The sequence below is a fragment of the Malania oleifera genome, chromosome 2 (genome assembly GCF_029873635.1).
Source record: "Malania oleifera isolate guangnan ecotype guangnan chromosome 2, ASM2987363v1, whole genome shotgun sequence".
NCBI lineage: Eukaryota > Viridiplantae > Streptophyta > Magnoliopsida > Santalales > Ximeniaceae > Malania > Malania oleifera.
The window spans coordinates 5574861-5591952 of NC_080418.1; positions in this window are offsets into that span (position 1 = coordinate 5574861).

Sequence of the window (17092 nt, forward strand, 5' to 3'; positions counted from 1 at the left end):
TCCGATCCCTGTTTTGATTATGACAAACCACAATATCTCATATGTGTGCTAAGTGTTTGAACAGGTTTATTTTTCTAAACACGGATGACAGATGAGCAATGGAAGCCAAAAAACACTTAAATGCGCACACCATTCAACGCAATCCATGAATTTGCAGAGGAGCAGAGCATGAAGTTTTTTTTTTATCTGTTTCAAGTTGTATTGTAGTGCATTTTATTTTTCTTTGGGTCTGTAATAATCTTCGGTTTATAATAATTAATGCACGTCGTGCATGGTAGGACTATAAGCTCAAATAACCATAGGAAAATCAATGACCATAGAAAAGACTTCACGTTTTTAGGGTAAATTAAAAATCCTAGACCTTAGAACGATCTTAGATCTTTGCACATCACTTGCACAAATCTCCTCTATCTTACAAATCAGATTATGCAAACAAGGGAAACTTTTCTCAAAAACAGAACCTAGTTGTTAATTTTCAAAGGACTTCGGGCGACCGAATCTGTGCATTGAAAATGCCTCGGTCGACCGAATAGTTAAAGAGTCAAAAAGTTGACTTGGCTCGGGCAACCGGCCCAAAATGAACGCATTGTTCACAGTTGACCGAACCACGATTAATAACTTTTTTACCTTCCTTGGGCACCCAAACCTTGTGTTCAAATATACCCCAAGCGACCAAAATGAGTAGTTCGGTAGACCAAACTATGAACCAAGCGACTGAACCTCGAACATTTGGAAAATCGCCTTGGTTCAGCCACTCGAACCTGTTCTCGGGTACCCGAAGTTAAAAATTTGTTGACCTTATAGGTCACACCCGATTTTGATAATAACAAATACTCTAGTATTTGATAACTTTCAAGTTTGTGTGTAGGTTTATATTAGCAAATCAATTGATGGCACACGATGTCACGCCCCAAACCCGCAGATGGGTCCCAGGTGTGAATAAAGTAACCTAACATGTCTCTGTATCAATTAAAACATACATGATATAATACCAAAGAGAGTTCGACCTCGTAGGGTGAACGGACGCCCACATACATACATACAAACATCCATACTCATCCAATACACGCAGAAAAAAAATGGTCTTTTATACATAACCAATATCATACCAGAGTCTACACAAGTTAGGATATACATTCCCATAAGACAAATATACCTCAGGTGTCTACAAAACCATCACGACAACCTGGATACCAAAACTCGTACCTAAAAGGTACTAGCAGTAGCTAAGACACCCCTTGCTTCCCGATGCTAGGATGCTACTTACCGCTACCTGAAGGCCCTGAAAATATTGTATGTACATTCGGGGTGAGACACCTCTCAGTAAGGAAGAAAATAGTTTATATCAGTGTGTGGCATACCAGTGTCATTTTACATACTTCATAACACTATACATATGATACAGTTTGAAACAATTCATACAATTTCATAATATTCCATCAGTTCCATACAGTTCCAGTATTTTCACAAAAACTATTCCAGTTCATATGATACCCAAAACATACAGACATATATACATACATACGGTCAGTGTCGTCACACTAATTCGCAACTACACAAGGTCACCTCGTCTCACAACGATTACATTGCAACATACGTAACTATGCTACGACAATCAAGGCCCAATAGTGATTACATTGCTCCATAGGCAACTACACAAGGTCACCTAGTCTCACATCGATTATATTGCTACATAAGCAACTACAATGCGACGACTCAAGCCCAATAGTAATTACATTATTACATACGCAACTACACAAGGTCACCTAGTCTCACAGCGATTACATTGCTACACATACAACTACTAAGCGACGACTCAGGCCCACAGTAATTATATTGCCACATACGCAACTACACAAGGTCACCTAGTCTCACCACGATTACATTGCCACATGCACAACTACGCTGTAACGAACCAGGTCCACAGTGATTACATTGCTACATACGGTGTAGAACACACCCTTCAGTGACCAGCCGAATCATACTGGTGATATTTGACACCCCAAATATAGAGTCGGCCACTCTCGCCCACAGTAGTTAACCAATACATGGCTGTTTTACAAATTCCTGGAATCATTTTGGGACTCACGTCCTTATACATTTTAGCGTACGGTAATAAGCCGCCATATAGCTGTTTATAAATACTTGGAACAAATACATCCAACCATACATACCACACTTATTTGGTTTATGACAAATCATATCGTTTACAATTTCAAGTATACAGTTTATGCAAATATGGATTACAGTCACCTCAATAATTTAGTTTTAACACAACCAACAATTTCCCAAACAAAGTAGAGATGATACCCAAAATCCCCAATTTTCCGGAAAACTATATCCCAAAAATCTCGTATTTTTACCTGATAGATTTCCCCAAATAAGTTACCAAAATATACATACGATCGTAGCCTACAGGCTTACCGATCCTGATTTCAAAAATGGATGATATAAACAGAATCCCCTTACCTTAACCCGAATTCCAACTATGAACTCTACGGTCCCCAAAACTATGAACCGATACTCCAAAACCTACAAATGACAGTACAGTACATGCTTACAATTCTTACTACTACACATATACTGAATCAGAAACGAAAACTAACTCTTACCTCAATTTTAGCCCGAAACCTGAAAATCTCCGAAACAAGATTCCGATCTGCTAGAAACGTAAATAATCCTTCACTAATCCTCATAGTAACGTTGGATTTGTGATTCAGGCAACAAATGGCGAAGAAATCGGGGAGAGAGAGAGAGAGAGAGCTTCGAACTCTAGAAAGAGAGAGAGAGAGAGAGGATTTAAAAAAATTGGCAATGAAGCAACCCAAAAATATCTTTTATAAGCCTTTGACCTGAGTAGATTCTTCGATGAAATGGGATCCTCGTCAACGAATTCTTCACAAGATTCATCAACGAATTGGTGGCCTCGTCGATGAACCAGATATTTCCATTTTTCCTGAACTCCTTGGCTTCTCCTCGTCGATGAAATTCGGCTTCGTCAACGAACCTGCTCTTTTACCAAAATGTTCCTCTCTTTATATATATAAACCCATTAACACAGTTCGGATTCTTACACATGAAGTAAAGCTTGAAGACCCTAAAGATTATTTCTTGTTGTAATTTATATTATTTGGGTCTGTAATACTCTCTGCATGTCATGCATGTAGGTTTTGTAAGCTCAACATGACCATAGACTAACCACAGGGTACTGAATGTCATTAGGGCACCCTTTGGTCGACCTTCGGTTGACCAATATCGGATTTTTTAGGACTATCTCAAAATGGCCCTTGAAAAGACCTTAGGTCCCTACACATATGCACAAATAAGTCTCCATCATCATTCATAATCTGAGGAGTAAATTGAATTGAATTGAACAATGTTAGGGTAAAATGAGAGACCTCGGGCGACTGAACCCCAAGTGAACAAATTACCTCAGGTGCCTGAACTGTTGAGAAGTCAATAGTTTGACCATGCTCCGGGCGACCAAACCATTTTTGAACTTACCTCTTTTGGGCGCCCAAACCCACTGACAGGGATTCCCCACCAACTCGGGCTACCAAAGAGTTCAGTTCAAAAACTAGTCTGGACGATCGAACCTCTATCTTCGGGCTATCGACCCACTGACCGAGCACCCGAATCTACGAACAAATGCTACTAAATTTTGTCCGAGCTACCATATCAGGACTCGGGCTGCTGAACTATTTTAAAGTATTGTTGAAAATGAGTCTGTTTGGGCGACCAAACCTTGGTTCAACCACCCGAACCTTCTCGGGTTAAATTTATTTTACCCGAGGTAAACATAGGTTAATTTGGGATTAATATTTCCTAAGCATTTTAGAACTTTTCTAATAATACCCTGAAGGTCTCAAACGGTAATATTTTTTACCTTGTCTATAAATATGGCTTCATTTGTAAGGATTAACATCTGATTAGCAAAAATTCTTTCTATTTTCAAAATCCTATTTTGCCCAAATACTCTCATTTCTTTATTCCCTTGATACATCTTAGTATTGTGAGAGCTTATTGAGTGGGCTAGTGTTTATTAGAGGTTGCTTATACTCCCATTGTTTTTCTTGATAGATTGTTATTGTTTTTGGAGAGTTAAGCAAGAGTTTTCCCACATATTTTTATTTGATAAATCTTATGTTGGGAAAAACTCAGTAGCTTAAGGATCTTTACATTGTCATTGTAAAGATTCCTATAGTTTGATTTCGTTGTGCAAATTATTTTTAACAAGCTATTCTTTTTTCAAACAACTCTTAAGCCTACTTCCTTGAAGAAAATATTTTGAATTGTTCTGAATATTTGCAGTATCTTTGAAACCCTGATTTATTATTGAGATTTGATATATATTATTTCAAAGAAATAGCTTGATTAAAACACTCTTAAGCATATTAGTGATAATACCTTGTTGAGTGTTGCTTGCACAAAATCACATCACTGAGCTTACATTTCTTATATTGTTGATGTGATTTAATTGATTGTCATTGGTACAAATCTACTTGTATTAGAAACACTTTTCATTGTACGAAAAAGCTTTATCTGTTTGTATTTTCAGGCATGGCCTGAAGGGACTTAATCTAGCCCGGAAGGATTAGGTTGGGATTAGCCCTGTGAATTTGACCTAGGGCCTTCTCCGCTTCGTAAAGAGAATTTGTAAAGGTTGAGGCTAGCCCTGTGCTAATTGACCTGGTTGTAATCAGTGCCGCTTCACCCGTTAAGTGAGGTTTAGTGGAATCCTCAGGCTTGCGAGCTAGAGGTAGGGACGTAGGCACAGTTGGCCGAACCTCGATAACATATCGTGCGTGTTCTTTATATTTCCGTAAATTTATTTTCCGCATTTTTATTTTCAGCACATGTATGTTGTATGCTTGATTCATTATATGTAGTACATGTGTTGATTCAGTTTATAATTAAATAGAAAGATCTAGGTTTGTGTAATGCTGCTGCTAGATTAGTTGACTTAGGGACAAATTTTTTAAATACCCAATTCACCCCCCCCCCCCCTTTCACCTCTTGGGAATACACCAAAGCTAACAAAATTCAACTTTTCTAGTTATGAGTATTTGGGCAACCGACCCTAAGGTCCAAGCGACCGAAACTCTTGGGTTGCCATATTTTTAACTGCGGTAATTGGGGTTAATTAAGGTTAAAACATTTTAAAACAATTTTAATTATTTCTTCTATGTCCCAACAGTCATTTTTTTTTATAGAGTCTATATGTATACCCTCATTTGCAAAGATTAAGGATGGATTAGCACTTTGATTAAGAAATTTTTTCTCTGAAATATTTTGAGCTACACATCCTTACACAAGCCATATACCTCACCTTTTACTCATTCTATTGCAAAATCATATTGAGTGAGAGTATCTTGAGATTACCTACATTTGTGCTACAAGCTCTTTTGTTTGTGATTGCTTGTTGATTTTATTGAGAGTTAAGCAGAAAAGTTTTCCCCATAGATTTAATTCATAAATTTGTTTTGTGGGGAAACTTTTATTAGCTTGTGAGTTTTTGCATTTTTATTAAAACTCTTGAACTTGTCTTGTGTTTTGTAGAAAATATTTTTGACAAGTTTGTTTGCTAAATATCTATTCTGCTTAAACTTTTGGAAATCTTTTTTGAGATATTTGATTATACTCTGGAAAATCTTTGAAACCTTATTTGTGGTTGATATATTTATATACATTGTTTCAAAGAAACTTTACCAAACTTCATTTTCACACTTTGATTGCATATTGACATTATATTGAGAGTGGTTTCATATATCTTTACTGAGCTTATATTTCCTATCATATTGAAGTGTATTGGTTATTGCTTGTGCGCATCAATACAAATCTGCTTGTGTTTGAAGCATCTTTATTTGTACGTAAAAAATTATATTGATCTGTGGTATTTTAGGTGTTGCCTAACGTGGGTCTTCTCCGCACCGTAAGGAGAGTTTGTAAAGGTTGAGGTCAACCCTGGTAATTTGACCTGGTGTTGTAAACGGTGTCACTCCATTCGTTAAGTGAGCATTAGTGGAATTTTTAGACTTGTGAGTTAAGGCAGGGACATAGGCAGTATTGGCCGAACTCTAATAACATATTGTGTGTCTACTTTAATTTCCAGTAGTTTATATTCTTGCACATGTATGTTATATTTAATATATTATGAATATTGCGCATGATTTAATTTCTACATATTATTATCTACGCAATTGGTATATGATTAGAAAGACTCTAAGTTGTGTATTATTGATATTTGGTTAAACCTAGGAATAAGTTTTTTAAATTTCCAATTTATCCCCCTCTTGGGAATACACCAATTCCAACAATTTTAATATCCAAAAGTAATTTTTTTAGATTAAATTATTCATTTTATACACTTTAAAATTAAAATCAAAATTAAATACTTTTACTATTTTCAATTGTCATGTCTAATAAAATTTCGAAAGTTAAACAATTAAGTAAAATAATTATAACAAATTTTATTTTATTATAGTAATTTTTTAATATGTATTATTTGTAATTTTATTATTTTAATCATTTTTTATAATATTTTTATTTGAATATGAAAATGAAATTTTTTTAATTAAGTTTTTAATTTTATTATTTTATAAATGTTAACCAAACAGGTTATTGGTTTCTAATTTTCAGTTTCTGTTACTGGTTTTTGTTTTCATTTATGGTTTTTGTTTCTCTAATTTTTTTACAATGATACCAAACGATCCTTAAAGAAACAAAAAATAAAAAACAAGAATCAAAAACCAAAAACAGAAACTAAAAACTATAAACCAACCTATTTGGTTAACATTTATAAAATTGATACAAATTGAAAACTTAATTAAAAAATTGCTCATTTTCATCTTTAGATAAAATAATATTATAAAAATATGATTAAAATAATAAAATTACAAATAATACATATTAAAAATTACTATAACAAAAATAAAATTTATTATAATTATTTTGCTTAATTTCTATCATGCCCCAACCCTATAGGGTTTAAGGTGCGACTTCTTATAATAATTGCACAAGTGACGTAAGAAATATAAATAACGGAAATAAATAAAACCTCATAAACTTTTATAATCCCGTCCACATGTCTGCCATGTCTAATTCTCAATACACTCCTCAAAGTTGTATGTAAGGTATGAGAATAAATGAGTGAGACGACGCTCAGTAAGTAGAAAGATAATATTAGTATGTAGCTATGATAAGCTTTACTATACCATAATTCTGTAACAGTTAACATTTAATATTGTAGTTTCAAAAATGCATTTGCAGAACTATAAAACATTTAAAAATTTCTGCATAAAATTATTTCTATTAAGTCATAGATGTAACTTTTGCAGCTGTATACTGTAATTATTAGTTGTAAACTGTAACTGCTTTTTAAAATAGTGAACTATAACTATAATACTTATATGTTTATTATATACATGAGTATTTATATATTTTATCTGATACTTATTCTGTAAAACTTCCCTTAGGCATGTGAACTGTGGGTCATGTTTACCCCCATGGAAGGATTGTGTGATCTGAACACTAGACTTAGCCGGCGGCAAACCAAACTAAGTCAAACTATAACTATAAGTGAGATTTTCCCTATTAAATTCTGATCCAAAATCAGGTGTGCACTTGCGAGAAACATTTGTAACTCTATAATCTCTAAATCATAAGGGTTTTTAAAACATACTAATATGTAAATCATGCAATGAAAATAGCATCATAAAAATATCATCATTGCTTTTTGTTTCTGTTGTGTTTTGTGGCTCATATCTTTGAGTAAATGATTTACACAAGGAAGAAAAGCATAGTAGAATCAATACTGGAGGAGTTTGACTCTAACATTCGACGGTTTGGCTGAGTATTAAAATTGCTTGCTCTTGGTGTCTTTTCGTCGAAGAAATAGTCGACAGTTTGTCTGAACTTGCAGATGAAGTTTGGTCTCGGTATATTTCCATCGACAGTTTGACCATAAACCGTTGACGGTTTCTCGAGAGAGACTAGCCCTGATTTCAAATTTTGAATAACGAACGTTAGTATGGTTGGATGTTTGGAGGGAATCCTCTGTAATGTTTATAAATACATTATTCTGGGTCTATTCTAGAAGTAAGAAGATCATTGTATTGTGTCTTTTGACACCAAGATAGTGAAACTTTTTCAACTGCTCTCGTGGATATAGGCATTGTTGAACCACGTAAATTCTCGTGTTCTTGTGTTGATTTCTATTTGCTGTCATATATAAATTGTGTGGTGTATTATATATTTGGTTCTTCATTGATTGTTGCATTGTTAATTCGGTTGTGCAATATGATCGTATTAACAACAATTGGTATTAGAGCGTTTGTTGTTATGGCATTGAATACTTCATTTTCAAAATCTGACATTGTCAAATTTGATGGAACCGGAAACTTTAGTTTATGGCAAAGAAGGGTGAAAGATTTACTTGTGTAACGAGGGATGGTGAAAGCCTTGTATGTTGTTCAACAAAAAGGCATGGATGACGTAAATTGGAAAGAATTAGAGGCAAAGATAGTATCTACTATCAAGTTATGTCTGGCGGATGACATGTTGTACCACGTCATGGAAGAAGATTCTCCTGCGACTATATGACAAAAGCATGAAAACCGATACATGTCCAAATCTCTTACGAACAAATTTTTTTCTTAAGCAGCATCTTTATTGGCTTAAGATGGTGGATGGTTCGGATTTGAACCAACACATCAACGCATTTAATCAAATCATAAGTAATTTAATGCGGGTTGATGTGAAATTCGAAGAGGACGATAAAGCACTGATGTTACTAAGTTCCCTGCCAACATCTCACACATATGAGACCTTAGTTACAACTCTTATATGGGGAAAAGAGACCCTGAATGTGGAAAAGGTGACATGTGCATTGCTTGGCTTTCATTAAAAAAAGAAAGTCAACGATGAAATAACTCATGCAAAGGAACTTGTTGTGAAAAGTAACCATGAACATGGGAGAGGAAAATTCAAAAATGGATCGAGTCAAAAATCCCGATCTCAGTACAAGAAGAATAAGGAAATTCAATGTTTTAAGTGCGGAAAAAAAAGGCTCATTAAATCGAATTGACCGGAATGGAAGAAAGGGAATACTGAAAATCAATAAGATACTTCAAAATCAGCAAATGTAGTTGAAGAAAGGAATTCAGATTTCAGTGACGGTGATATACTTTCAATTTCATCGGGGTTGAATCGCCTCACAGACTCATGGATCCTAGATTCGGCCTATTCTTACCATATGACTTCAAATAAGGAGTGGTTCAACACTTACAGGTTTGTAAATTCAGGTTCAGTTCTTATAGGCAATGTTGTATCTTGTAAAATCATAGGCATAGGAGATGTAAGAATAAAAATGTTTGATGGTGCTGTAAGAACCCTGAGTAATGTAAGACACATACCAAACTTAAGTAAGAGTCTCATTTCTCTTGGCACTTTGGATTGTAATGGTTTCAATTACAAGTCCGAAAGTGGAATAATGAAGGTGTACAAAGGCAATCTAACAGTGATGAAAGGGCAAAAGTTAAATGGAAACATTTATGCACTGTAGGGAAATACTATTGTAGGTGGAGCTGCAGCCGTAAAGTCTAAATTTTATGAAACTGTTTTATGGCATATGCGGCTTGGGCATATGGGTAAACAAGATGTGAAAGAACTTCATAAAAGGAAACTCTTGAAGGGCATGAAAATATGTAAGTTGAACTTCTACAAGTTTTGTGTTCTCGGGAAGCAAAACAAGTTGCAATTCTTCCAGATGTGGGATCCAATGACAAATAAGGTGGTGATCAGTAGGGATGTAATTTTTGATGAGAAAGCTATGGTGAAGCGTACTCAAGTTAATGAAGAAGAGAAATAAGAGCCAGAAAAACTGGAGCAGAGATAAGCATTTCGTGCAGGTTGAGTTAGAAACTCAAGGCAATGACAATGATATTGGTCCCTCAATTGCAGGGAGTTCTAACCGGGAAACTGGCAAGTCGACAATATTTTATACGAAAATTTAGACGCACTATCATACTACTGCCAAGGTATGACTTTGATGATTTAGTATCTTATGCGTTCATTACCAGTAGCAATGATCCAACTACATTTCAAGAGGTAGTGCACAGTCAGGAGAAAAGCAGGTGGATGGTTGCTATGATGGAGGAAATGAAGTCGTTGCATAAGAATAAAACTTGGGTTTTGGTGAAACTTCAATATGGGAAGAGGTCGATAGGCTTCAAATGGGTATATGAAAAGGATCTTTCTGATTCTCGAAGAATGGGGTACTCACAGAAGAATAGAGAAAATTATGATGAAATCTTCTCACCTATGGTCCGACACACTTCCATCAGGGTTGTGTTGGGATTAGTAGCTCATTATGATCTGTATTTGGAACAAATGGATGTAAAGACAACATTTCTCCATGGTGATTTGGAGGAACAGATTTATATGGTACAGCCAGAGGGATTCAGTGAACCCAAGCAAGAGCACTTAGTTTGCAAGTTAAAGAAGTTTTTGTATAGGTTGAAACAATCTCTAAGGAAATGGTACAAAAGATTTGATTTCTAAATGATCAAGATAGGCTACAAAAGGTGTGATTATGATTGCTGTGTGTATGTGAAAGACCTTGATGACGATTCTCTTATTTCCTTATTGTTGTATGTCAATGATGATTACGTGTCAAAGTTGCATAATTAGGTGTTTAAAATCATGAATTAAGGATTACAATTTAACTTAAATGCCTAATTACGTCCAATCTTTCAATATTAAGTTCAATTTATAATATATGAATTTGTATCCTATACTTGCCTTAAATTTATGAGTTTTTATATTAAATTATTGTAAGGTATTTTGGAAATTAAAAAAGTGAAGCGGGTCATGCAAAATGATGCAAATGGCGGCATTAAGTGTAAAACGAAGCTAATTGGGCGATTATGGATAATTTAAACATTACTTTGTGATTTGGGCATAACTCTCTCATCTGAGCTCTGATTGAGCTGATTTAAGATACCATGCAACGCTAGGAAAAAACTCTACAACTTTCATGTTTTGAGTTTTAAGAGATACTGACTAAATCAAAGCCAAAATCAGGCTTGAAGTCGCTGCGCTTGCTACACTAACCATGCATGTGGGCCGTGAAGCACAAAACAAACAGGAAAAAAAAAAAAAAAACATCCATGTGGGTCGTGCCATGCATGCAAGGTAATTGGAGGCTCAGAAGGAATTGTATAAGCCATGCATAAATGAAAAGCAAAGTGAACCTTGCACATATTGAAATTAAAGAAACAAATTGGGTCACCCAATTTTTCAAAGTGGGTCGTGCCCATGCAATTGAAGCCTATTGTGTGTGCAAGAATACAAAACAAAAATGGGCCATGCACACAAAGATGCAGACCATAAGCTTAGGGAGGATTTGCATGGGCCATGCATGTAGGGCCCATGCTCTGAGATGGCCCATGCATTGCCAACAAGGAAACAATAGGGTTAAAAAAAAGTAAGGGGGAATTAGGGTTGCTGTGCTTTTTGAGGAGGTTCTTTTTGGGTGTTTTTTTTAGGGAACAGCCATAAAGGAGTTGTGCCTCAGCAACTTGGGAGAATTAGCAACCTACGGCTATCTCTCTCTCTCTCTCTCTCTCTCTCTCTCTCTCTCTCTCTCTCTCTCTCTCTCTCCTTGTTTGAATTTAATATTTGTGTTAGTCATTTTCATTGATGAGTTTAGTTTGTTTTTTATTACGCGCTTAAATTGCGTAATTAGGTGTTTTAATTCATGCATTGAGGCATATATTTTTAATTAAATAGCTAATTACTCTCAATAATTTAACATTGTATCCTATTTAAAATATTAGGGTTTTATTGAGTAATTTATGAATTTTTGGTATTTTTTATCACAGTACAATTATTGGAAGCTAAAATCGATGCTACTTCGTAATCTATGCGTAATTTTCTCGTCCAAACTCCAATTGAGACGATTCAAAATTATAGGAAAAGTTTAGAAAGAGCTCTACAACTTTTGTGTTTTGATCTTTGAGAGACACGAATGTTTACTATGTCAAAATCAGCCTTAAAATGCCAAACAGACTATATGTTAACAAAAGGAAGAAAGAAAAAATAACTTGATGTGACCACATGAGGGCCACATGCAGCAAGCTGGGAACGTGCGCTAGTCTTCTAGTTGTCGAGGGCTAGGGCTGAATTGTAAAAAAAGGGGGGATTTATGGGTTATTTTGAAAAGTCAAATGGAGGTTTCGGGGGAACTTTAGATTAGGTTTTCTATAGGTTTTTGGGGGAGACATAGTAGGGGGGCCTTGGAGGCCGGGTGCACCTCCAGCAATCTTCTCTACGGTCAGCCTTCTCTCTCTCTCTCTCTCTCTCTCTCTCTCTTCTCCCTTACTCTCTCATCTCTCTCTTTCTTTGAACTCAATTTTGTTAAAATTAATTTTATTGTTTAGTTTTTAATTTATTCAAAGCTTAGATTAATTTTTGTTTAAAAATAGTTTGTTTAATTTAAGAACTTTCTTTTTACTAGATAATTTTTTGTTTAAATCTCTCTCTCTCTCTCTCTCTCTCTCTCTCTCTCTCTCTCTCTCTCTCTCTCTCTCTCTCTCTCTTTCTCTCTCTCTTGCATTTAAATTATTGTTTGAGCATTATTATTGTTAATTTCAATTTGTCTTCTTATTTAAAGTTTTTATAGGGATTTAATTATTTTCATTGGGTGTTTTTATTATTAAAGTTGGTGTTTTTATTTAGAGTGTATTCTTGCTTGGGTTTACGTTTAAAGTTAATAGTTTTATTTAGTTAAGTGATTACAGGGTTTAGTTCTTTCATTATTCCAACATTGAATATGGTATTTATTTTAGTTATTTCATGCATATTTAATTTTTAGTTAGATTTTAAATTCTATTGCAAAAATCTCAAAAATATCAGGAAACTGAATCTGAACTATGGTTAGTAAATTTTTATTTTCTTAATTTCTTTTAGAATTACACAAGTTTGGAATTAAACTGCATTCATTGAGGAGACGATCTGACCCTTAAGCTAATTATTACACGACTGAACTCCTATACTTGGGATAACTTTTAAGCTGCTCATTTTTCGAGTGAGTCAAGTTTTTGATGTCGTTGCCAATGAATGTTAGTTTTAGTTTCAAACTAGTGTTTTTCCCATTAGTTTAATTTTTCTCATGAAGAAAAAAAAATAATAAATAAAAATAATAAAAAGGAATTGAGCTTTGAAGAAAATATGGTTGCACCAGCACCACGCACGCTTATGGATTTTTTTGCAGCCTACATGCACCACTGCACCATCTTATACTATTTTACCTAATGACGAACTTAACTTAATGATGTAGTGCGGGAGGACGTCATTGATATCTCAGTTCTACAGGACGAAATCTGGGTGTCCTTATCAGCACCTGACGGAGTTTGAGTTAACTTATAATATTTTTTTCTCTCGTACTAGAACTAATGTGTTGGCTTAACAAGACTTACAATTCTTATTTTGATGATAACAAATCAAGATAAAATTGATATGGTTTCAAGTTGAACTATTGTAGGAAGCAAATAATAGAAAGATCAAGTGTTTCAAAGTTAAACTCAATGATAAAAGCTCAAGATGAGCATATTATATAAAAGCTTGAAGAATGAAAGAGTATTAAAAGCTCAAAGAATGTTTAATGATCAAGGAAAGAACTCAAAGCAAGGACTTTCATGAAGACTTAAGAAGTTTAAGGGTTTAGAGTCTTAAGAAAGTTTTTATGTAAGTACTTCATGTAAAGCTCAATATAAATTAAATTGAAGCTCGTTAAGAACAAGAAACTAAGAAACCAATTTTTGAAGACCTTAAAATATGTTTTATTAAATTAAAATAATAAAGGTCTCAAATGAGAAGAAGTTTTCAAAGTTAAATTTAGTTTTCTGGAAGCTAGGCGACTGCCCAATTCAAGTAGGTGACAACTCATTTTAGAATTTAAAATATGCCAGACAGTAGGGTCCCAGGCGACTGCTAGAAACCTGCCAAGTGATTGGGTGGTCAAGCCAGGCACCTACCTGTGCTTTGGCAAGCGACTACCTACCTTCTGAGTTTTAGGTTTGAACTATAGCAGGTGACTGCCAGATCGTGGCAGGCAACTGCCACTCGAACAATTAAAACTCCAATGAGAAATTTTTTAAATTTGGTTTCTTGGGCACTACTCTTTTCAAAAACTAGGTCCACACTCCAAGAAAACTTGGGGGACAAGGTATTAACTTTTAAACATCTATAAATAGCCCTCAATACAAGGATTTTATCAACCAATTAAATCTTTCAGCAATCAAGAATTCTCAAATTGCCCTAAAACTCTCTTGTTCACATCTTGCTTTTACTACTGAGTTGTTGTTGATCCTAACTTTGAATTTGTGTCTTTAAAGTCTGAATCTTTCAATCCAAGGAAGATAAATTTGGTGATTTAATTCAATCGAGCTTCAATTTCTTTATATTTTGAATTACATTGAAGTATATAGATTTGGAATTGTACTAATCTGCTCTTTGTGAGAGTATACTTGTACGCAGCTTGTATCTTGTGGTTTTTGTAGTTCTTTGACGTTCCAAGGTGTTTGGATCGTTGGTTAAGAGTGGGGTATCACTTAGAGAGGTGTAGCTCTAGCCTATTGAAGGAGTGAACGAGTGAGGAGATATCACTTAGAGAGGCGAGCTCTAGCCTACTGAAGGAGTATGTAAACAGTGTTGTTCCACCCGACAAAGGAGCTGGTTTTAGTGAATCCTTTGGTAGTTTGCCAAAGGCGAGGACGTAAGCTGGGGATAAGCCGAACCTCGTAAAAACTGTGGTCTCACTATCTTTTTCCCTTAATCTCTTTACATTCAGCATATATAAACTGCGTGGATGATTTAATTTTATTAATTATTCAAACTACGTAATTTGGAAGGTAAATAAACTTAAAGTTTAATTTTGATTTGGGATTGCAGAAACTGAAAGAAAGTACATTGGTTGATCAAAACTTTGTAGAAACCTCAAAAGAAAGCACATTGGTTGGTTAACACTCAAAGACAAATTAACTAAAGAGTTTATTTAAATTCTGAGTTGTTTGGGAATTGAGTTATGGTTTGCATTGAAGGAAGGATTTCATATATACAGGGCTTGGTTCAAATTCACATTCACTACAGAGCTTGAATATAAATCATATACACAAGACTACATATAACAAAGTTGAATCTATCAAAGTGTTGCATCTTGATTGATTGAATATATTTTGTTTGATTGAGTTTTGTTTGATTGTTTACTTGAATTATGTGGTTGTTGATTGAAATCTTTGAAAGAATTAAAAGGCTTAAAAATTCATTAAAAAATTTGAAAGAAATTTTAAAACCCAATTCACCCCCCCTCTTGGGACTACACTTTTGTTTTCAACGAATTTACTAGATTTCGTTTATTTCTTACCTCTTTGAAGGATAGGGCGAAGATGTGGTTTGATTCTGTGAGACCTCACTCTATCTCTAATTTGGCTGATATGGAGCGTGAATTTCTGCATAAGTTTTGTCTTTCACAGAGAACTCAATTTTTGCAGGATCAAATCATTCAGTTTATGCAGAAGGGTGACGAGACTTTTCGAGTTCGCTGGGAGAGGTTCAAGGATCTACTAAGTACTTGTTCACATCACGTGTTTGAATCATGGAGGTTAGTCAATTATTTCTATACAGCTTTTATGTCTGATTGCAAACACTTTGTCCATACCATGTGCAATAGAGAACTCTTCAGCAATGAACCAGAGCAAACACTATCATTCTTTGATTATTTAGTTGAAAGTGTTCAATAATGGAATACACGGTACAATCAGACACCCATGGTAGTACAACCTATCAGCGCAATCAGTGGTGGAGGTAAATTTGAGCCAACATATTATCCAGACACTCTTCCACCTTAGTATCAGCCACAACGGATCTCTCAAAGCTATGCATCTTCAGGTTTTCAATCTAATGCAGCACCTAGTCCACCGGAGAAGTCTTTTGAAGATGCTTTTCAACAATTCATGCAGATTCAAATCACAACTAACAAACATTACACTCAGGCCATAAATGAATTGCAGGACACCATTAATGAGATGAGTATGCAATTGAATATCTTAGAAAAAAGAAAATTTTCGGTAGAACCTTAGCCTACTCCTCAAGAATACCAGCAGCAACAACAACAAATTCATAATGTTTCTCTTGAGACAGCGGAGACCGTTATTACTTCGATAAGTGGGAAAGAAGTTTCCCAACCTGAGATGTTCATCGACAGACAACCAGTTGTCCTTACACCTGAAGTTATGACTGAGACAGAGGAAGTTAAAGAAATATCAGATGAAGCAAGTCTAAAAGTGAAGAAGTCAATTAATGAGGAGGCTGAGACTAATAAGGAAAACCAACCTATGGTACCTTATCCTAAGAGATTAGTAGCTGTGGAACCGTCACTCTCTACTGGAATAAATGTCAAGGATTTCAATGCTGAAGCAAATCCTCACAGTGGTAAGATGATTGGTACACCCGATAAAGAGGGTGAGTAGAATGGTGAGAGTTTAACTTTCAAGGAACCAGGTAAAACTTTTAATGCTAATGCTTCTGAGGAACCAAAGGTAACTGCTCTGACACCTGTGCCTCAAAGACCGATTCTTAAAGAAGTGAAATCCCTGAAAAATATACTAAATAACGATCCCTTATTGTTAAAACAAGGAAGGCAGTCTGCACATGTTTTTGTCTCGTACCTTAGAACGTATTGATTTATTTGAGGCTAACTTTTGTGCAGGTAACAAGACTGATTCATTATGGCGACTCAAATTTGGAGACTCACCAGTTCAATTTATAGACCTGCACCCACTAAATGAAATTCCTCTAGAGCCTCTGTCAGACAAACTGTGATATTTTTTTTTTCCTTCTTTTCATTTTGTTTTACCTTACTTTATTTTTAGTTTATTTTCAAGTACATTTTTTGTAATAACTCGGGAAAAAAATAATTTTAAAAAAATTATTAATTAATTAAATTTATTAATCAATTAATTAGTTTAATATTATTAAATTAATGTGTTAAATAAGCAAATAAATGAAATATAAAAAAATTAAATTAAATTAA